General features: G+C 51.3%; 1 pseudogene; it reads left to right on the top strand.

The window, feature by feature from the left end:
* Positions 1 to 1,444: 1,444 nt before the first annotated feature.
* LOC114111647 (melanoma-associated antigen 10-like) lies at positions 1,445 to 2,262 on the top strand (annotated as a pseudogene).
* The last annotated feature ends 19,773 nt before the right edge of the window (positions 2,263 to 22,035 follow it).

The following is a 22,035-nucleotide window of genomic DNA, read 5'->3' as shown; positions in this document are numbered from 1 at the left end:
AGGTGAGGTGCCTAAAGGAGGACTGAGGGGCCCCTGCGTGAGGACCAACAGAACCCCATAGATCCCCGCCCCGGTAGTTGGCCCTGGAGCCCTTGTGGAGAGAAGAGCACACTAAGCCTGTCTGACTTCCTGACACGCGGGTCTCAGAGAGACTGGGGACTTGGTGTGAGGAGCCGGGTCTCAGGTAGGGAGAGGACAGAGACCAGGTCCTAACGGGAGTCAAGGTGAGGGAGGAGGGGAGCACGACCCCAGAACAGAGGGGACCCTGGTAGTCCCCGGGCGGGATGACCATGTTCAGGGTTTCCTGACATCCGGGTCTCAGAGAGCCTGGGGCCCTGGTGAATGTGGCGGTGTTTCAACATGGCGGACGGGACAATCTCGGGTCCTGCCTGGAGTCTAGGCTCCATGCGGGGAAGGACCCCCAAGGCAGGGAGGGATCCTTGCTCTTGGGCGGGGGGTGGGGGCGGTGGGGGCTGGTGGGGGGGTTGGGGGCAGTGGGGGCCGGTGGGGGGCGGTGGGGGCGGTGGGGGGGTGGCGTTCCTGGAGGCCCCAGAGTGAGGTGAGCAGCTTATTCACCTCTTAGCGGCCTTAAGGTGAGGTGTTTTGGTGGAGGGCGGAGGCTTCGGGTCTGCAGAAGCTGGACTCCCCGGATACCGAGGGAGGACTGAGCAGAACCCGCCCCTCTGTTCACTGCTGGGAGACCAGGTAGGACGTGAGGAGAGGTGACCCGGTATCTCCCCAGCCTAGGACCCCTGGGAGGCCCTAGGCAGGTGCGGCCATATATGGGGCCCCTCAGCACTTTCTATCCAGACTTGGCACTTGTTCTGAGTTTCCCTGCAGGCCCCCAATGGGGGAAGGTCCAGGCCATTCCAGTGGAAAAGTGAGCACTACATGTGAGCCCCAATGGGACTAGCCACTCCAGATCAGGGGGGACCTCATAGAGTCAACCCCTCCTACCAGCACAGAAGGCCTAGGTCTGTGCCACAGTCTACCCCCGAGGTGACCCCTCCATTTGTCCCACAGGGGCTCCAGGAACCAGGAGGCGACGGCGGAGGTCTGAGGTCTGTGTTTGAGGTCACGGGAGTGCCAGGAGTCAAGGTGAGGCGGGTGTCCTGAGTGTGCACAGGGTTTCCCCATCCCAGAACAGAGAGGACCTCAAAAGGCCCTAATTCCTCCACCTTGTCGGCCCCAGAACCTCGGGCTGTACTGGCTGCATCCTGAGCCAGAATTTCTCTTCCCCACTTGACAGGGGACTGACCACCAAGGAGGAGCGCCCCTGTAACGCCCAAGAGCAGCCCTCAAGGAAGACCAGTAAGCGGCCTCAGTCAGAGCCACCCGTGGCGCATTTCAGAACTGAGACCATTTACACTCTCTCTCTTTCCCAGGTCAGCGGTCTCCATTTTTCCCCTGCCACACCCCCACTGGGCACAAGACCCCAGTCATCATGCCTGTGGTCCCGACGAATGAGCTCTGCACTTCTGAGGAAGACCTTCAGGGCCAAATCCAGGCCCAGGGCCCAGTGGAGGCGCAGCTCCTGGGGGCTGAGGCGGAGGATGCCTCAACCCCTCTGGCCTCCTTCCCTCCAGACTCATCTTCCTCTGCCGCCGTGGATGCGGAGATCTTGTTCAAGCAGGCTGTGAATGTGATGACGGCTGAACTACTGGAGTTCCTGCTCCTCAAGTATGGCACCAAGGAGCCGATTTTCCAGGCTGAAATGCTGAATAGGGTCCTCAGGGATAACCAGGCCCACTTCCCAGTGGTCTTCCGTAAAGCTACACAGTGCCTGCAGCTGGCCTTTGGCGTGGATATGAAAGAGGTGGACCACAGAGAGCACATCTATGTCATGGTCGCCACCCTGGGCCTCACCCTCAATGAGATGCAGAGGGGTGGGCAGAGCATACCAAAAGCTGGCCTCCTGGTGACGGTCCTGAGCCTGATTCTCGTAGCAGGGGACCGGGTCTGTGAGGAGAAGGTCTGGGGAGCACTCAGCAAGATGGGGGTATTTCCTGGCATAGAGCACTGCATCTATGGGGAGCCCAAGGAGCTGCTGACCCAAGTGTGGGTGCAGGCAGGGTACCTGGAGTACCGTCAGGTGCCTTACAGCCACCCTGCTCATTACGAGTTCCTGTGGGGTCCCCGGGCCTATGCAGAGACCAGCAAGCAGCAAGTCAAGGACTATATGCACAGGGTCAATGGAAGGCGTCCCAGGTTCTTCCCACCCCGGTGTGCATAGCTGTGAGGGAGGAGGAAGAGGGGCCCTGAGCCAGAGCAGCAGCCAGGCTCCTTTCAGGCCCGCATCCGGCAGCTTGTCCTGGGGTTAGGAAGGGAGGCTGATCCTTCCCTCTGTGTTGGAAGAGGGAGCCTTCAGCCTTCTCAGTCGTGACAGCCTGGGCCAGTTGAGGGAACAGGTGTGTAGCATCTTTGGCTTCCTCTTCTCTACAATGACATGGAGATTCATTTCTGTTTCCTTTAGAATTGTTTCAAATGTTATTCCTTTTAATCGGAGGCTTAATAAGCCTCAGTGTCTAACTATGTCAATAACATTGATCACAGTGTGTTTGTGCTTACCCAGTTCAAGAACAAGAGTTTTGCTGTTTTGTAAAAGTGATTGTGAACACTTTCATTTTATTTTGTCACCCTGAACAAGATTACATGGGCTTGGAATATAACTATTTTGGAAATATAATATGACTTAGTAAGAATTAAGAAATAAAATATATTTGAGGTGAGTTCCTCTGTACTTCTTGTCTGTCATTTTATGCAGCTAAACTATCTCTGTTCAATTGGAGTTTTTCAAGTTATTATTTAAGAAAGTACAAAAAGCCTAATTTGACTTTATAATAAGTGTCCCGCTCTGGCTCATTTATTCCACAGACCTTCATGGAGCCTGTGCTCTGTGGAAGGCCCTGTGTTAACAGTGGGGACACTAGGAGAAGCAGGACACCCCAACACCTAGAGTGATGATCTGAGAGCTGCAGTCCCATGAGGAAGGTGGACAGACATCCCCTAGTTCCACAGAACAAGGCAACCAGGGGCAGGGTGCACAGGGAGCACTTGAGTGTCGGTGCCTGGTCCAGGGTGGTTTGGGGCTTTGGGAAGCTGGGTTCATTCTGTGGGAGGTGATGGTGATGAGGGTGAATGGTGGCAGCAGCCAGGTATACACAGTGTCTTATGGGTGAGAAGAAACTCTGAAATGGGACATACACATTAGGAGATCCGCTTCTGTCCTAGATAAATTTCCTGGGGCAGGAAGGGAAGTTACGCTGCGGTCAGGGAGAGTTAGACACCTGTTTATGCTGCTTGATCTAGCTACACCAAAAATTTGCCAAATGGGGAGGGGTGAGTGGACTTTGGTTTGCTGCACAATCTACCCAGTCTTGGAGAATATAGTTGAAGACGTCTTGGTAAGCATCCCCAAACTTTTGGTAGGATTTTAATGGAGTGTCTTCTTTAAAACTGGTGGCTGTTCACTTAACCTAATGGATCAGCTTATCCAGGTGGTCAGGCCCTAAAGCCATAGATGAGGAGGGATTATGGAAACCACAGTGGCAAAATCTGCACTGAACTTGAATTCACACACCTCAGAATTCTCCTTGAAGGTGAAAAGTGTAGCATTGTGCATATCCTAGCTAGAGTTTATGAATAAAATGCCCACTGCCCTTGTCCTCTCACTGTCACTTGTCTGATACCTGCCCTCATGAAGCTCATGGCTGTCGGGAGCCTAAGGTCACCTGTGGAGGTGTGCAGGCAAGTCCCACTGTGTGGAGGCAGCCGGGACTCCCGGGGGAGACTGTGCCTGGCATCAGGAGCCAGGGGCACATCCTCAGCTCGCTGGGACTGTGGGCAGCATCACTGCAGAGGGGAGGGCAGAACGAGCACGGGAGGGAGCCGGGGGACCCCTCCCTGACATTCCCGGGAGCCTTGGAAGCTAAATCAGATCTTACATTTGAAAGTGCCAGCACAGAGGGGTGACTAGAAACAGTTGGGGATTCAAGGCACTTTGGCTTTCTCAAAAACTCCTCAAACACGAAGGGAATCATCTTCATCACAAGCTACACCTACCGACTGCTGTCTGTTGAGCACCGAGCACACTGCAGGGCGGGGGAGAGACTCCAGGTCCTTGTTCACGTCTCTTCTCCTCTGCTTCCTAGAAGCTGCCTGCAGGGAACATGGGATCCTAGGTAAACCTCCAACAGTTTGGGAATAAATACATGATCAACTCACCAGTTTAAATACAAAGACAGAAAAAAACCTTTTCAGATAAATAACAGTAGCACATTGTTTGGGGAAAAAGCATCCCATTTGTGCTGGTATCTGGCGTGGTGTGGAAAGATATTCTGAAGGAAAGTTGTGCCACTTCCATGGGGCTGAGGTCCCAAGAAGCAGGAAAGACTTCTTCCTAACTGACTGATGGAAGCTCTGTCCAGGCGCCGTCCATTCAGGGCCAAGGTGAGGACCTGGGATCCTCCCAATGGTACTGATCTCGGGAGGCAGCAGTGAGTGTTTGAGCGAAGTGACATCTTAATTCCCTGCCCAGGAATTGAACCTGGGTACCCTGGATGAGAGCCCGGAATCCTAGCCAGGAGACTAGCGAGGGCTAGAGGCTGAATGCTATTGTTTCATGGATCATTGCCTCCAGTGAAAAGTGCATTTATCACAGAGGCAGAAACTGTAAATGCAGGTACAGACTTTATTATTAGAAACATAGCACAAGTGGGAGAGCACAGAAAGAAATGGTTTAGTTGAGACAGAAGCAAGGCAGAGATGCAATCCTGGAGAGAAAGAGTGTGGATGTCACCCCCCGTGAGCAGGAGCACAGTCAAGGGGCGGTCAAGTCATTTATATGAGGCAGTCCTTCTGGATTTTTGTCTTCCTTCAGGCCTATCAAATGGTTTCTTTTTCCATACCTGACCTCCCTGGGACACTCTCCTGGATTCATACACACATCCCTCAGCCAAGATGGATCTCGAAGTGAAGGTTTCCATGAGGGGCAAGACTCATTATGGTCTGGCATTATCCCTTGACTTTTGACCCACAAGGAGCCTTGCTTCACATGTCCGGTGTCTCCCTTGTCCCAAAAGATGCGGGAGTGGAGATCCCTTTATCCTTTACTCTAACGAGGTTTTGCCCCTCTGTCCTTGCCATGACTGTTACTTTAGGTATTTATAAGAGACAAACACTGGCTATTTACGCTGTCTCTATTGTTTTATTCATTTCAGAGAGTAAACAAGAGGCTGATTGTAAGTGCCTCAACTGCAGCTGACCTACCCCTTGTCACAGGGGATACTAACATTTGTAAGTACCCAGCCTGAAGCCCCTTCCTTGTGCCCCATGAAATGCACACAGGAGGCCGGGTGAAAATGTCTAACTTTGAGTCCATCCATCCATACTCCTCTGCCTTACTGTGTGATGCATAAATACTTTAATCATAATTGTAGTGATTGCTTCTGCTGCTGCTGCTAAGTCGCTTCAGTCGTGTCCAACTCTGTGCGACCCCATAGACGGCAGCCCACCAGGCTCCCCCATCCCTGGGATTCTCCAGGCAAGAACACTGGAGTGGAGTGCCACTGCCTTCTCCAACAGTAGTGGTAAATGCTTACTCATTCTGTACCATTTATTCGCTGGCACAAGAAGATGATCTGACTTGCTGAAATAACCATCAGGGCACAGAAGCCTTGAGATATAGCTTTGTGATTGAGTCCAACACAAATACTTGGGATTCATACTCCTAGAATTTCTGACAGGGCACAGAGATGGCCCCTGCCCATGACTTCAACCTCCAAAGGCTAAGTCTCTGTGTCTAACTTGCCTTTCATTCTGTTGTTCACTTCTGGTGCCATTTCAGACCACCGTGGTCATAGTAATTTTCAGAAGGCAGACATGAAAAGGGAAGACTCTGCAGAGATCAGCTTAGTCCAGGTGGCGGGGTCAGGCCGCTGTATCCTCCCCACACTGATCCTGTGAGTAGTCTCTCTCACAACGAGCTGTCCCCAGGGAGGCAGTCCCCTTCAGTGGAGGGCGAATTTGGAGAAGACTTTTGCTCTGAATCCTCATCCATCACACTGGTGGGCCTGCACAAAAGAGTGGGCTAGTTATAAAGAGGAGATCTGGGTGGTACCACAGCATCCACTCTAATCCACCCCTCCCAACACTGACATACACTCCTTTCATTTAGAGAGATTGCCTCATCTGAGGACAGCTCCTTGAGGATTCTGGTTGGTCTCCTCTCCTAAAGAAGCTCCGAGAGAAAGACTGGACAAATGCTGGGCCCTCACAGTTGCAGCAGCTGCTGCACCACAACTGATGGTCACTCTCTCTTGCCTGAGAGCCGTTCTAAATCCCCTGTACTCTCAGCCAGGACCTTGGCCATTTCCAGTGGATTCCCTGGTGATGTAATACAGAGTTTGTCGCTCAGGGTTCTGAAACCCTGGAACCGATGCCCTTCTCAGACCCTTGCTCTTGGACCTGTCAGTTCACCACTGAAACACAAGAGAAGACTCTTGTCTTCACCGCAGGAACACAAGACACATCACCTGGCTGTTAGAGATGTTTCCTGACTGTCCCCCCTGTGCCAGAGTAACCCGCACACTCCTTAGGATCAAGGTCGGCACTGCCTGCTGGGATGGGGACAATTCTCTGTGTGTGTTGGTCTCCTATCAGGAGGAGCCCAAAGTGCCCAGGTGGCAACCGTGGCTCATAGGTCAGTAGGACTACTATCGTATCTCCTGGGGGAACCTTCCTGCTTTGGGAACAGCCTGTCTTGTGTCACCACCAGCAATAAGGTAACCAGTAGCCACATAAGGCTGGGTATTGTGAACTCAAATGTGCTTAGTGTGACCCAGGGCCTTTAACATAATGTGAAGTCAAAAGTAACTAGCTAGATGTGGCTAATGTGGATAGTCCTGCTCTGGAACTATAGAACCTATTCTTGGGAGACCGGAAGTAGAAGTTCCCCGTGGGTCACTGGGAGTGATGGATGGTAGGTGAGGTCATGGGTCAGTGAGAGTGGTGATCTGTGGGGTTACTATATCTCTGGTTCAAGGACCATGTATCTTACCTCGTGGGGGAACTAAGGATGACAGATGTGGAGCATGTCCGGTCCCTGGAGGGTGACAACCCAGCACCATGGGCTCCCATATCCCAGTGTGCACATCACGTGTGCTTTGTAGAGGTCATTCCATTGCTCCAGAAGACCAGCAGCTTCTGGAAAGTAGGGGCTGAGATAGCGACTCTGTATCCCATGGCCACTTGCCCTCTCAGCCCCTGGTGTGCTACTAGGGGATTTCCTGGTCCTGGATGGTTTGGTGAAATATTCTGTGTCACTCAGCCCTGCATTCTGTGAGCCCTCAAATAGTGGCACCAGACAATGCACTGCAAGCAGGAAAGCGAAACCCACATCGAGAATGTGTTCCTATCAATTTCAGCGAAGATAGTCCTCTCCTCCTTCAAGGATGGAAGTGAGATATTGTGATCAACTCACCATTGATAGCTCAATGGTCTTCTTGAAGAACAGTATGACACTGAAGATTGAGCAATAGTCTGTGATGAAAATAATATAATTTTATATATAAAAATATATAGAATTTAATATGTCTAGAATTATATATTTATATACATGCACACACACACACAGATTGAGCAATAGTCTGTGATGAAAATAATATAATTTTATATATAAAAAATATATAGAATTTAATATGTCTAGAATTATATATTTATATACATGCACACACACACACACACACACACACACACACACACACACACACACACTATAGAAAGGCAACCATATCAGGATTGGTAAGCTGGGCAGACTCATGGTATAGTCAAGAGCCGTACCCTGAGTGGGCAATGCACACACGGTAGGATAATCACCAGTGCTGATGTTCTTCCCAGGAAGTGAGGGATCCGAGCCCCACGCTGGGCACTTAGCCTGTAGGTCATGCACCGGGACAACATGCCCACAAAACATTTGGCTTGAAGGGAAGCGGGCTTACGCTAAGGAGAGCCAGGCAGCTTTAGCAGCTAGAGACTCCACTCTTCAAGTACATACAGTAAACCTCACCCACTCCAAGACTCTGTGTGGATGCAGAAATTTGAGAAAGCCTGCGTGAGACCCACCTGCTCATCTCTGAGAGCTCCTGGAGAGGCAGTAGGTAAATGGAGCTCACCCTGGGGCAGAGCTGCTGGTAGCAGCCACTTGAGGGCCTGCGTTCTACAAAAGGACATGGGTGCTGGCAAGTGCTATTTTGAAATCCTCCATCTCACTTATTAGCAAGATGTCTCAGCCCCACCAGGCAGCTTGTTGGCATCACTACTGGGCAGACTCAGACCAAGCAAATAGGGGAGCATGGCCACAGCCTCACCCACCAGCAGGGCATTTGCATTAGGACCCTCAGAGTCCCCCGCCTACACAGGACCTGGCCCTGCCACCAGGGTGCCCAGGATGGTGCTTCAGCCACCAGTGTGCCCACACAAGCTTGGGGACCCTCAGCTCCTCAGCCAGAGGTCCAAGCCCTGCCCCATCCACCAGTGGGCTGGCACCAACTTCAGCAAACCCAAGGCTGGCAGTCAGAAACCCTGGGACCAGCTCTGCCTACCAGATGGCTAGCACCCATTCCAGGAACACAGGCTCTGTAGCCAGGGTCGCCAGGATTGGGCTGCACCCAACAGTGAAAAGGAAGCAGCCCCAGGTCCACTGTAGCCCTACAGCCTGCCATATCAGGTCCAAGCCCACCCACAAGCAGGCCAGCAGAAGACCTATGACTCCATAGGAGCTGTATTTCCAGATAAGAAGGAGGAGACTTGATTCAGACAAGGAAAATCATCTATATCCACAAAAAATAGGTGAGGCATAGACAAAGCAAAAGGACATATGATGTCCAAACCATTAAACATGGGCCAGAGAGTACAATGCAGTGTTGTTAAAGCGCATTTGAATTTAATAAACCAGCAACTGAAAATAACTATAAATACATAGCTGTATATACACATATGTGTGTGCACACATATATAAACATAGAGCATGCATAAATCATGTATATATATTCATATATACACATATGTATACATACAGCAATGTGAAATGTTAGAGGCGTTCTTGCTAGGGACAAGTCCTGTAAGTATGTTATCTATCCCGTCTAATTTTTGAAGCTGCCCTGAAACAGAAAACCAGAGTTATATAAATATAATATCTTTATATTTTGCAATATAAATTTATACTGAAAAAATAATATTTCATATTGCAATGTGATCATCTATCTAGCAAATTCAAAAGAATGAGCCCTTGGAAAGGTCAAATGAATAAGAGACTTCAGAAAAATAGGGGATGGAATATTTCCACAGCCAAATTAAGTGCTATGCCCTGCAAGAGCAAGAGCTATGTAGAACATGTAATAGAAAATGCCTCATTAAAATTGTAATAAATTGCAAAAGGTATCTAAAAAGAATCCTAACAAATATGTAGACAAGATCACTATGGAGGCATTACACAAGCTTACTGGTAGACTCAAGTTCAAGAGTTCCCCAATAAAAAGAGCAGGAGAGCAAATCCAATGATGGGAAACAGAATTCTGTGACAATACCAATGTTCCTTTTTTTAAGTAGATTTACAAGATTAGTGCTATAAACTTATCTACCAAAAGGACAGTCAATCTTGAGCTTCTGTCTTCCGTCCCCAAAAGAAATCCTGAGACACTAAGAAGGGAGAGTGAACGAAATTAAATGTATTTATATCTATATAGCTGTAGCCTGCATAGAAGCAGGTGACTGGATGGGTAACAGGAAAGTTTAAGCTTCTGCCCATATTTCATTGTGTAAATTGGGAGACAGTGTCTCAGACCACAGATGCCAGAAGCCACAGGGTAAGATCAGGACAGCACAAAGAATGGGGCGATTGAGCCAGGAAGGCTGCAGTGTCTGTGCTAATAACCACTTGAAATCACCTCACCTTAGGGTGAGGACTGGCCTTTCCGAGATGTACGCTTTAAACAGCAGATAAAGATTGCACTAGAAATAAGAGAATAGCACTGAGCATCAGAGTGAGTCAGGCAGCGTAAGAGTGGATGCTCTTTCCTGAAATTTGGCAAGATGTGAAACATAATTCGGACACTGAAGGCAGCTTATGAGAGTGAAAATCAGTGCTCTGAACTGTGAAAAGTTAGAAAACTTGATTCAAAAGACCTCCGCAGACCCCGCTGCTCAGCCTCTTCCTTGCAGAGAAGGAATCTTAGAACAAACTAAGTCTGGCTGCGGGCAGGGAGGCAACACTGGAAGGTGTGCTTCCTCGGGGACCCTCCTCTGCAGCCAGGGGCGCTTCAGCACCCCCTCCAGCTTCCAGTCTGGGACGCAGAGTCACTCTGCACTCGGGGTGCAGCTGCATGGAGTTGCAGACCCGACTGGGAGGGAGCCCGTTGCAGCCAGCATTTCCTCAAGGACTCCCAAGTGAGGACCCTCAGGAGTGAGTTCTGGGGAGGGGCCTCTGCCCAGGGGCTCCAGAGAATCCAGCTCCACTCCCAGCTCAGCCCTGGCAGTCCCTGAGCCACGGATTCCAATGTGATGTCACCCGAGTTCTGTCTGCCTCAGAGGTGTGAGGAAGTGCAGGCCTGGGTCTGGGAGGAGGGTCCAGTCCAGTAGAGAGGAAGCCAGCCATATGGGGGGGGTGGTGTCAGGAGAGGAGCCTGAGGGAGGACTAAGACCCCACAGGATCTGCATCCTTCCTGGGAGACCCCGAGTGGGCTTGTTGCAATGGGGACCGGAGGGGGAGGGCCTGAGTCTCAGGGCAGAAAATTCAAATGGGCAGAGGGAGGAGCCCAGGTCCTGAAGGGAGCCGAGATGAGGAGCAGAGGCAGGAGTGAAGGGCTCTTGGAGTCCTGAAAATTGGGGAGTAGGAAAGTGGGGTGTCCAGAGAAGCCCACTCCTGCCGTCAGGCCTGGGAGGCCCCAGGCGGATGGGCACGTGGCAGGGCGTCCTGACATTCACATTAGGATTCAGCCAGACTGCGACTTGTTGCCGTGGGGTGGGAGGGGGGCTCAGGTGGGCAGATGAGAAGCCTAGGGACTACTGGGTCAGAAAGTGAGGACCCTGAGGGTGCACTGAGGGGACCCTGGACTCCAGAATATGGGTGAGCCTGGAGTGTCCCAGAGAACCTGGCCCTGCGCTCAGCTGTGGGAGGCCACAGGGCAGGATAAGCAGCCTGTGCCAACATCCTCATCTGGGTCCCAGAGAGACTGGGAGCCTGGGATAGGGGTGGGCACCCAGGTGGGCAGAGGGGAGGGTTACATGGGACCAAAGTGAACATGAGGACGCTGAGGGAGGATTTAGGGGGCCCCGGACCCCAGAACAGAGGTGACCCCAGCAAAACCCGCCCCTGCCTCCAGGCCTGGGTGACCCCCAGGCGAGAGGAGCAAATGTGGTGTGTCCCAGCTTCCGCATCTGGGTCTTAGAGAGGTTGGGGTCCTGGTGTGAGGAGTGGGCTGTCTGCATGAAGACGGGCCACTAGGACCTGCAGGGATGTTAGGTGGAGACCCTGAGGGAGAGTCGGCCCCTGGACTCGAGAACCCAGCGTCCCCCTCTCCGGCTCTGCTGTCACCCTGGAGCCTGGGCGTGTGGCTCCAGGCGCTGCCCCCTGAGGGCAGCCTCTCCATCTGGACCAGCTGCAGGTCTGGGTTGAGGGGTCAGGAGGCTGCAGGTGGGCAGAGGGAGGGGCCCGGGCTCCATCAGACAGTGAGGGAGGACCCGGAGGAGGTCACCTAGGAAGGTCCCTAGGAAACATCCCCCTCCCAACTGCAGCACCTCAGGGTTCGGGGGGATGGGGCTGAGTTCGAGGGGCCCCAGGGTGAGCCTGGGCAGGAAAGGCCTGAGCCTGCCCTTGGGGAGGACTGCCAGGTCCCCTGCTCAGAAAGAAGGGAACCTCCCTGCAGGGCGGTCTGCTGTATCCCCGCTGGAGCCCAGCACGGAGGCCAGGGTGATGCACTCTTGCTGCCAAGGTACTTGGAAGGGAGCTCTGGGGGTTTCTGGAGAGCTCAGGCTTCAGGGGAACTCAGTCAGCATGGGTCAGGCCAGGCTAGATGGCAATCAGAGCGAAGGTCCTGAGGATGGACTGAGGATCAGCCTCCCCCAGAACAGTGGGGACCCTGTGTGGTGGGGGTGGGGAGCGCCTGTGGTGGAGGCGGGCCCGGAGGGGACTTCGCTGGGGCAGCCATCTGGGGAGCATGTCTGCTCAGCAGCAGGAGGAGTCCCAGCGTCACCAGGAGTCAAGGTGAGGACCCTGTGGAGAAGTGGGGAACCCCAATCCCCACCACAGAGAGGGGGCCACAGAAATCCCTCCTACCAGCCCTAGAAACCATTGGAACCCTGAGGCCCACCTCCTCAGCCAGATGGTTGGTCAAGGCCAGGGGCCTTCCTTTGAGGGTCTGGACTCAGGCCCATGCAGAGGTCACGGGAACACTGGGGAGACCGCCTCCTCACACACAGTACATGGAGCCCAGCCTGCCGTGTCCCTTTGTTGACACAGGGGTGGCCCAGAATAGGTGGGTGCATTGAGTGTTCTCACCTCTGGTGTCATGAATGTTAAGGCCTTTGCTTAAAGAGATGGGTCACAGTCAACAGAGGGTCCTTTCAGGGTGTCAAGGTGGAGACTCACGTGACTCCCCGTCGTCCCAGCGCAGAGGCACTCCACAGAGTTTGGCCACCCCTTGTTGTCCCTTGTGAGCCCTGTTAGCCCCTGGGCAGGCGTGACCAGTATTCAGGGCCCCTCTCTTTCTTCCTTTCAGTACAGGGAAATTGTCTTGAGAATTTTGCCTCAGGAGAACAGACAGGAGGGCCCAGACACTGCCAGGAGGAAGTGGAGGGCCCTCTGTGAGCACAGGGGGGAACCACTCACCTCAGGACAAGGGGAACCTCACCGAGTCCAGCCCAGTCCTCCTGTCAGCACCAAGGGCCCCAGCGCCATGCCACAGTCTATGGCCGAGGTACCCCCTTGTTTCCTCTCACAGGGGCTCCAGGAACCCAGAGGTGAAAGCACAGGTCTGAAGCTTCTGTCCGCAGGTTGCAGAGCAGAGGCGGTCCAGGCAGTGCCAGGAGTCTAGGTGAGGTGGGTCCCCTGAGTGTGCATCAGGGACTCCCACCCCAGAACAGACGGGACCCCACAAGGCCCAATTCCCCTCACCGTATCAGCCCCGGAACCTCGGGCTGTGCTGACTGCACCCTTGGGAGACACCTCACTTCCTCCTTCACTTTAACAGAAGACAGACTGCCCAGGGGAACATCCCTGTGAGGCCCGAGAGCACCGCTCAAGAGGAGACCTGTCAGTGGCCTGTGTCAGTCCACCCAGGGTGGGTTTCTCAGCTGAGGCCACTCACACACCTCTCTTCCACAGGCCCGTGGTCCCCATCTGTCCCCCTGCCTCACTTCTGTCTGTGGTTTGATCCCAGTCATGCCTGGGATGAGCGAGCTCCATGAGGAGAGTGAGGCCAACCTTCAGGACCCAAGGGAGGCTGAGAGCCCAGTGGTGGGACAGTTCATTTAGTGGGAGAAGGAGGAGGTGGAGGAGGAGGAGGTGGAGGAGGAGGAGGAGGAGGCGGAGGCCGCATACCTTTCCCCCTTCTCCTTGCTTTCCTCCTCCTCCTCTGTCCTGTTCCTGGGCACCCTGGAGGAGCTGGAGCTGGCTGATGTGGAAGCACCCATTTCCCGCCCCCCCCCGAGCCCTCAGGGTGCCTCCCCCACCCCGCCCCCACCACAGCTGCCGCTCCACTGAGCCAATCCAAAGATGAGGCCTCCAGCAGCCAAGATGAGGGGCCGAGAGCACCCAGTGGGACCAGGAAGGTGCCAAGTCCTCGCACCCAGACCCACTGCATCTGCTGGTGCTGGAGCTGGTGTGCTTCCTGCTCCTCAAGTATCACACCAAGGAGCCAACCACGAAGGATGAAATCCTGAACATGGTCCTCAGAGAGGACGGGCACCACTTCCCTGAGGCCTTCCGCCAAGCCTCAGAGTGCCTGCAGCTGGTTTTCGGCGTGGACGTGAGGGAGGTGGACCGCAGGAAGCGCATCTACACGCTAGTCCCCACCCTGGGCCTCGCCTGCAATGGGCTGGTGAGTGATGGGCACAGCATGCCCAAGGCCAGCCTCCTGGTGGTGGTTCTAGGCATGATCCTCCTGGAGGGCAACTGCGCCCATGAGGAGATCTGGGAAACCCTGAACGACATGGGCGTATACCCCTGGAGGGAGCACTACATCTATGGGGACCCCAGGGAGTGCTGACCCAAGTGGGTTCAGGAGGGGCACCTGGAATATCAGTAGGTGCCCTGCAGTGACCCTTCTCGATACCAGTTCCTGTGGGGTCCCCAGGCCTATGCGGAGACCAGCAAGTAGCACATCCTAGAGCATCTGCTCAAAATCAATCAAGGGGCTTCCAGGTCCTTCCCACTCCCATCTGCAGAGGCTGAGAGGGAGGAGGAAGAGGGGCCCTGAGCCAGAGCAGCAGCCAGACTCCTTCCAGGTCCACGTGCAACAGCATGTCCTGGGGGCAGGAAGAGGGGCTGACCCTTCCCTCCGTGACTGAAGAGGGAGCGGTCAGCCTTCTCAGTCTTGAGGGCCTGGGCCAGTTGCAGGGACATGGTGTGTAGCATCTTTGGGTTCCTTCTTTCCACAGTGACATGGAGATTCATCTCTGTTTTCCTTAGGAATTTTTCAAAATTTTTTTCAGCTAAAGGTATAAACGTCAATGTCTAACTTTGTGAATGACAATGATCACACATGTATTGATACCTACCCAGTTTAAGGATAGGAGTCTTGTTCTTTTGTAAGAGAGCCTGGGAACTCTCGTATTTTATTTTGTGACCCTGAGGAAGCTAACATTTCACTGGAATAGGAATTTTCTTGGAAATGGGAAAGAACAATAAAATTGATGGAGTCAAAAAATAGAGGAATTGGGAATTCTCTGACAGTGCAGTGGTTAGGACTCAGCACTTTCACTGCTGGGGCCCAGGTTCAATCTCTGGTTGGGGAACTAAGATCCCCAAAATTGCTGGGCATGGGGAAAAAAAATAAAAGGAAATAGAGAATAAAAAATAAAAGTTAATTCTAAAACCTTTTGCCATCTGTTAATCTATAAAACTAAAAGATCTATGTTTATTTGGATTTGCATTAGTTATTAAAGAAATTAGGGTAAAATTGGTTGCAGTTAATAAGTAAGTACCTTGCTCACTGGCTTATTCCCCCCCCAGAGTCTCAGGGAGCCTCTGCTCTGTGGAAGGCCGTGTTAGCAGAGGGGACAGTAGAAGAAGCAGAACACGCCCACACCTAGAGCGATGCTCTAGGAGCTGCAGTCACAGGAGGACGGTGGAGAGACGTCCCCTAGCCCCTCACAACAAGGCAACAGCGTGAGGTGGTGGGGCTCCAGAGGGAGCACTCGGTGCCTGAGGCGGGTGGTTTGGGGCTTTGGGAAGCTGGATTCCTTCTGTGGGAGATGATTGCGATGAGGCTGGGTGGTAATGCTGCAGTGAAATTGAAAACAAGAAGAACGAGTTGTTTTTTTTACCCTTTCCTGAGAAGAATGTAAGGAGAACAGTGAGCAGGCCTGAACATTCCTAGTTTGTTTGTTTTTTTTTTTTTTCAATTTAACTGCTCCTAACTCTGCATATCTGTAACTAACGTTTGCTTTCTGCACCCTAACTGTACAGGAGCTATGAAAGTGTGAAAGTCACTCAGATGTGTCCAACCCTTTGTGATCCCATAGACGGTATAGTCCATGGAATTCTCCAGGCCAGAGTACTGGAGAGGGTAGCCATTCCCTTCTCCAGGGGAGCTTCTGGGTCTCCCACATTGCAGGTGGATTCTTAACCAGCTGAGCCACAGGGGAAGCCCAAGAATACTGGAGTGGGTAGCCTAGCCCTTCTCCAGTGGATCTTCCCAACCCAGGAATTGAAGTGGGGTCTCCTGCATTGCACATGGAGTCTTTACCAGCAGAGCTACCAGGGAAGCCCACAGGAGCTATACTTCACATCTATTTTTCTTTGACTCTATGCTAACTACATCGTGCATCTGGTGTTTACCCTTACAACACCCTTCCCCTTGTAGTTACATATCAGAAAATAGGCCACAGAGTCACCAAACTGCCAGGTCAATTACTGGGTTACTGGTGCCAGTCTATGGCTGACTTTGAAGCAATGCAAGACGAAGAAATCAAGATCCTAACACCTTTGTTCCTCATCACTGAGTCCTGACTGGGAGCCCTCATCTTATATCAGCCCCTAGATTCCTCATGGACAGGGGGCTCAGTTTTTGAGGCAGGAGCCTACTCTGTTCCCCTCTCTGCTGGCTGAGAATGAAAGCCACCTGTCTATTGCCTCCACACTTTGTCTCCATGTTTTTCATTTGTCTTCAGTGGACAGAGAAAGCCAAGATTTTGGCCAGCTACAGTGGCAGCCCTCAGACCTGCAGACGGTGTGTCTCAAGCATGAGGGAAAGTCTGAAAGGGGACATTGCTGAGCAGCGTCCTTTTGGATCCTGGGTAAAGCCAGAGAGTTCTCTTCCTGGGGAAACAAAGGAAGTCATCCTGGGTGCCTGTCGCATTACATTTGAATGGGGTAGGGAGCTAGGTGTTCTATACCCACATCTCCAAGTGTTTCCTCAGAGGAAGAGTGACTCTGCCCTGATGTGAGGCCCAGAACCTGCTGGAAGAAGGTCTTCTTCCTTGTCTCAGAGAGCCCAGGGTCGGATAGAAGCACTGTTCAACTTCAGTGAAGTGTAATTTGCATACCCTAGAATTCACCCATGGAAAAGGTACAATTCAGTGATTGCTAGTCAGTTTCCTAAGTCATGCAGCCTTCATCACAGTCCAGTTTTGGGACATTTCCATCACTCAGGAAGATGACCTCTGCCCACCTACAGTTAATCCCTGATTGCCCAGCCCACTCCCATGCGGTCATTGCTCTTCTTCCCATCTCTATTGATTTGCCTTTCCTGGAAATTGCATAGAAAAGGAGTCACATGACTTATTTCCTTGATCCATGCTATACCACACATTTGTCATTCTTTTCTTTTTATTCCTAACCAGAATTCCATTGCAAGGATATGAGAAAACAGTTTTGATTTTCGATTAATTACGCTGTATTGATTTTTGTTTTCCTTTCAGGGATTGGGCTTTAGTGTTCTATTTGGGAAAATGTCATCTAAAGGCAAAGTCATGAACATTTCCTCAGATGAATTAGTTTTGTGTATGTTCTGAGAAAGTGGTGCAAACTCACATTGTTTGCAGGTGGATCCCCGACTTGTTGAAAAGTGGATTTATCCTTTCCATGTGGATTTAGCACCTTGAAAAAAAATCCGTGAACCATAAATAAATGAGCTTATTTATGAACTCTCAGTTCTGTCCCTTTGAGCTCTACATTTACAATTACAAGAAAACTGTATTGTCATGATGCCTCTATCATAACTCTGGGTTTTGAAATCACGAAGCAAATAAGTCTTCCATCATCCCCCCACCCCCCACCACATTTTGTGTCTATTCTGGGTCTTTTGCATCGTCAGTTTTGAATCAGCTTCTCCATTTTTACAGAAAAGTCTCTGGGCATTTGGGGAGGGACTGAAGAGAATCACATCATGCTGGAAGGAACCACCGTCTGACAGCATCGCACCTCCTGACTCATGAACAGAGAGACCCTCTCTCTTATAGATGTTTGTAAACTCCACTCAGCAAAGTTTTGTACTTTTCAGTGTGCAAGTCACACACATCTTTTGTTTGTCTATTAGTCTTCTTCTGAAGAATTTCCTTCCTTTGGATGCTATGCTGAACGGAGTTGTTCTCTCAGGTTCACTTTGGGATGATTCATTGCTGCTATACAGAAATGTAATTGGTTTTTTACAACATTGATCTCATATCCTGCATACTGGCTGAACTCATTAACTGGTTCTTACATGTTTTATTTATTTATTTATTTTTGGTGGGTTTGCTAGAATTTTTGCTATGCAAGTTCATATTGTTTCTCAGTAATACCAGCTTTCCTGTTTCCTTCAGAATAATATTAAGAGTAAAAGTTAAATTTCATCAATTGCTCTCAGTCCTCCCTGATATGGAATCACCATCCTCTTAAAGTCATGACAGGGTTGATTGGTCAAAATCCCCAAGCTGCCTCATGTGTGTTCACAACTAGTGCCAGAAGTGACATTTGGTTTGTCAGACCCTGGAAAGCCATAGGAGGACAGTGCCCACAGCAGCCCCTGTGGGCAGAAAACTCTGGCATTATTCCTGTGCAGGGGTCGACTCCAGAGACAGTTTCTTGTAATTCTACACACACACACACAGACACACACACACAAACCTGGAAGTTTTTGATCACATCCCCTTCAATTCAGCAGGTGGCACTTAAATTTGAAAAGGAATGTGATCTCTATTATTGTAAAATCAACAACACTAATGTGGCAGTGAGAGGCTCTGATCTGCAGAGAGGTATAGAGCTTGCTTATAGGACATGGTGTTCTTAGGGTCAAGAGAGATGGGCTGTCCACAAATCTGTGACTTAAATAGTACTAGTGAAAATGTTCATCACTCAGTCATGTCTGACTCTTTGGGACCCCATTAACTGTAGCCTGCCAGGCTCCTCTGTCCATGGAATTCTCCAGGCAAGAATACTAGAGTGGATTGCCACTTCCTTCTCCAGAGGATCTTCCCCACCCAGGAATCAAACCCAGGTCTCCCGCATTGCAGGCAGACTCCTTGCTTTCTGATAGACAACAAAGTTGAGTGAGCAGGAGGATGCAGGAGAGGGCTCCAAAAGCGTCATGAGGTCTTCCCCAGTTCCCAGACCTGAGTCAATTGTCAGACACCGAATCCATTCACCAAAGGGAAGGAGGGATCCTCATGAGTAAAGACTCTGCAACACCCTGGCAGATGCATGCAGCCATCATTCCCCAAGTCTGTCCCACAAAGAAACCCACATTGTTCACCTTGGTGACTGAATGCGGGAGAGAGAGGAAAGACGCAAACATTGTAAGGACGTCTAGAAACGGGATGTTGTGGGAAGTGATAGTCAGGCCTTCATCCCGTCAATGTCCGCAGTGGAGGGGGAGCATGTGTGCACAGGAACATATGGAGTTCTGGCCTAGATCTGACCCAGAGAGCTCCTGCCTGCCATCTGCAGATGTGTGATTAGAACAGACGTGCTTGATGATGGGCACAAGCCCTGAGTGCACACAAGGCCATTAGTACAGAAGCCATCAGAGCGGGGGAGACCAAGTGCACTCCCTGCACCTGACTGTGAGAGTAAATGCAAACCAAGATTCCCTCTGGTTTGGGAGATGTGCAACATTAATGACACCCTTAACACCAAAAGGATGCAGGCAGGTGGGCCCCACCATACCTCCTCAGCGGTCTGGACCCTACTCAAACCTACAGGCTCCTAAGGAGGACTGTGGATCACCACCCACTCGATAGCAACTGCTTTGCCAGGTTTGTTTTTTTTCACCGGAACACATGGCCACCTCGTCGGCATACAGCATGCAGCCATTGGTCCTCATGAGCTAGGTTCTGTCAGACCCACAAAGGGAGGTGACTGCAACAGTAATCCACCACAAAACAGAAGTGGTGTCTCTGAGGAGACCAGACCCAAGCAGGGCCATAGATTACAAGAAGGTGAGCTAAACCCCAATATGACCTGCCAATGTGTCACAAGCACCTCTGCCTCAGTTTATTCCTGGAGATTAATGGGCCAGGAAGTTCTTTCCTGACCAGGTGCTGGGGGTGTAGAAATGCTGAGCAGAGATGAGGAGTGGGTTGGCTGAACTGAAACTGCAGGTGTAAATGGACTCCTCTGCAATACACCTCCACCACATGTGGCCATAGAGACGGGGGCAAGCAGAAATCTGCTCCCAGTGGATGCAACTTCTGATGGTGCCTCTAGGGATCCACTATATATGGACAAAGGAAAAGGCTCGAGCCAAGAATAGATATAGGCTTAAAGACGATGGAAAATGGATTGGCCAGTCAGTCAGGTTAGAATGAGACATTTTGGTAGATTGCCACAAGTAGGCTTGGAGAAGGGGTACATCAACGAACCGATAGGAAGAGACACCAAAAAGGAAGATACCTGCATTGCCTCTTACTACTCACAAAAGCATGCAGCATACAAGAGGCAAGAAACATCGCTGAAGACCCGATGCCTGAAGAACTGAGAGCGCCCAGCCTCTGTCAGTGGTCCCTCAGGGCTGCCCAGTGCTCTCATGCGTGGAGGAGCCATGGGGCCCAGGGTGGTGCTGCATCTGGGCTCAGCAGCACAGGCGCCACCAGCAGGCCAGATGAGCTACGGCGCCTACCAGGTGTTTGCCCTACCATGGACAGAGTGATGCCGATCCCTCAGTGGCACCGTCCCGCCAGAAGATCATTGGGCCACTAATGGTGAGTTGATCACAACATCTCAGTTTCATCCTTGTAGGAGGAGAGGTTCATCTTTACTGAAACTGATAGGTACGCATTCTAGATGCGGGTTCGCTTTCCTGCTTGCAGCACCTTGTCTGGCACCACTCTGAGGGCTCACAGAAAGCAGAACTGGCTGACACAGGGTATTTCACAAAACCATGCAAGACCAAGAGATCCTCTAACAGCACACCAGGCTCAGAGGGCAAGTGGCCATGGGATCCAAAGTCGCTATCTCAGCCCCCACCATCCAGAAGCTCCTGGTCTTCTGGAACAGTGGAACGGCCTCTGCAAAGCACACGTGGGGTGCACACTGGGATATGAGAGCCCCTGGTGCTGGGGTGTCACCCTCCAGGGATTGGACATGCTCAATATCTGCCATCCTTAGTTCCCCACGAGGTAAGATGCATGGTCCTTGAACCAGAGGGTAGAGTGACCCCGATGATCACCACCTCCACTGACCCATGACCCCACCTGTCACCACTCCCAGAGATCTATGACTCCCTGTACGACCACTCCCAGTGACTCATGACCCCACCTGCCACCACTCCCAGTGACCCACAAGGGAAGTTGTGCTTCCAGTTCTTAAGAGTAACTTCTGTAGTTTCACAGCACGGATGTCCACAGTAGCCACATCTAGCTATTTACATTTGACTTCACATTATGTTAAGGTAGAAGTGAACAACAGAATGAAAGGCAAGTTAGACATAGAGACTTAGCCTTTGGAGGTTGAAGTCATGGGCAGGGGCGATCCCTGCCCCTGTCAGAAGTTCCAGGTGTATGATTCCCACGTATTTTTGTTGGACTCAATCACAAAGCTATATCTTAAGGCTTCTGTGCCCTGATGGTTATTTTGACAAGTCAGATCATCTTCTTGTCCCAGTGAATAAACGGAACAGAACTAGTAAGCATTTACCACTGCTATTGTGATTAGAATATTTGTGCATTGCACAGTAATGCAGAGGAGAATGAACAACCACTGCATTCTGGATTTCAAATGCCAGGGTTCCTTTACTGCTCCAGTGAGGAAATGCCCCTGACCCACACATGGACAAACAAGACTGTGTGATGAAGCCAGCTACTTCCCACCCTCATTTGAGCCTGGGAATGATGGAGTCTGGGGAGCAGGCTGGTGACTGCACCCGTCATCTGCTACAGCCTTTCATCTGCTCCAACTGCCTGTTTGTGGACACTGAGGTCCTCTCTGGCTCTGTGGTGGCTGACACACCATCCTGGCAACACACTTCTGGCTAAACCTCAGAAAGGATAGTCTTCTATCACCCAGGCTCACTGATCACTTTCATCAAAGATTGGGAATTAAGGAATTATTTCAATAGTTATTTGTAATCATAGCCTTTTGTGATTATTCACATCGCACAGGGTTGTTATTTGCTAGCCGTCATGACACTCACCAAAAGCGACCTCAACTGTCCATTTATCTGATTCACAACAGTCGTGACAGGGGACTATTATCTGGGGACCTTCATATACGACTTGTGAGGGAATGCCAACCCTGCAGCCACCTTTGGCTGGGAGGTTGTCTGGACAGGGACAGGAAGCACAGAGCTCCGAGATGCAGAGAGTGAGGCCAGGTTGGAGACAGTGGGGGCAAGGGGTCCAGAG

Source organism: Ovis aries, chromosome X (assembly GCF_016772045.2).
Source record: "Ovis aries strain OAR_USU_Benz2616 breed Rambouillet chromosome X, ARS-UI_Ramb_v3.0, whole genome shotgun sequence".
Classification (NCBI taxonomy): Eukaryota; Metazoa; Chordata; class Mammalia; order Artiodactyla; family Bovidae; genus Ovis; species Ovis aries.
Note: the sequence above shows the minus strand (reverse complement) of the source record. Positions and strands in the feature narration are given on the sequence as shown.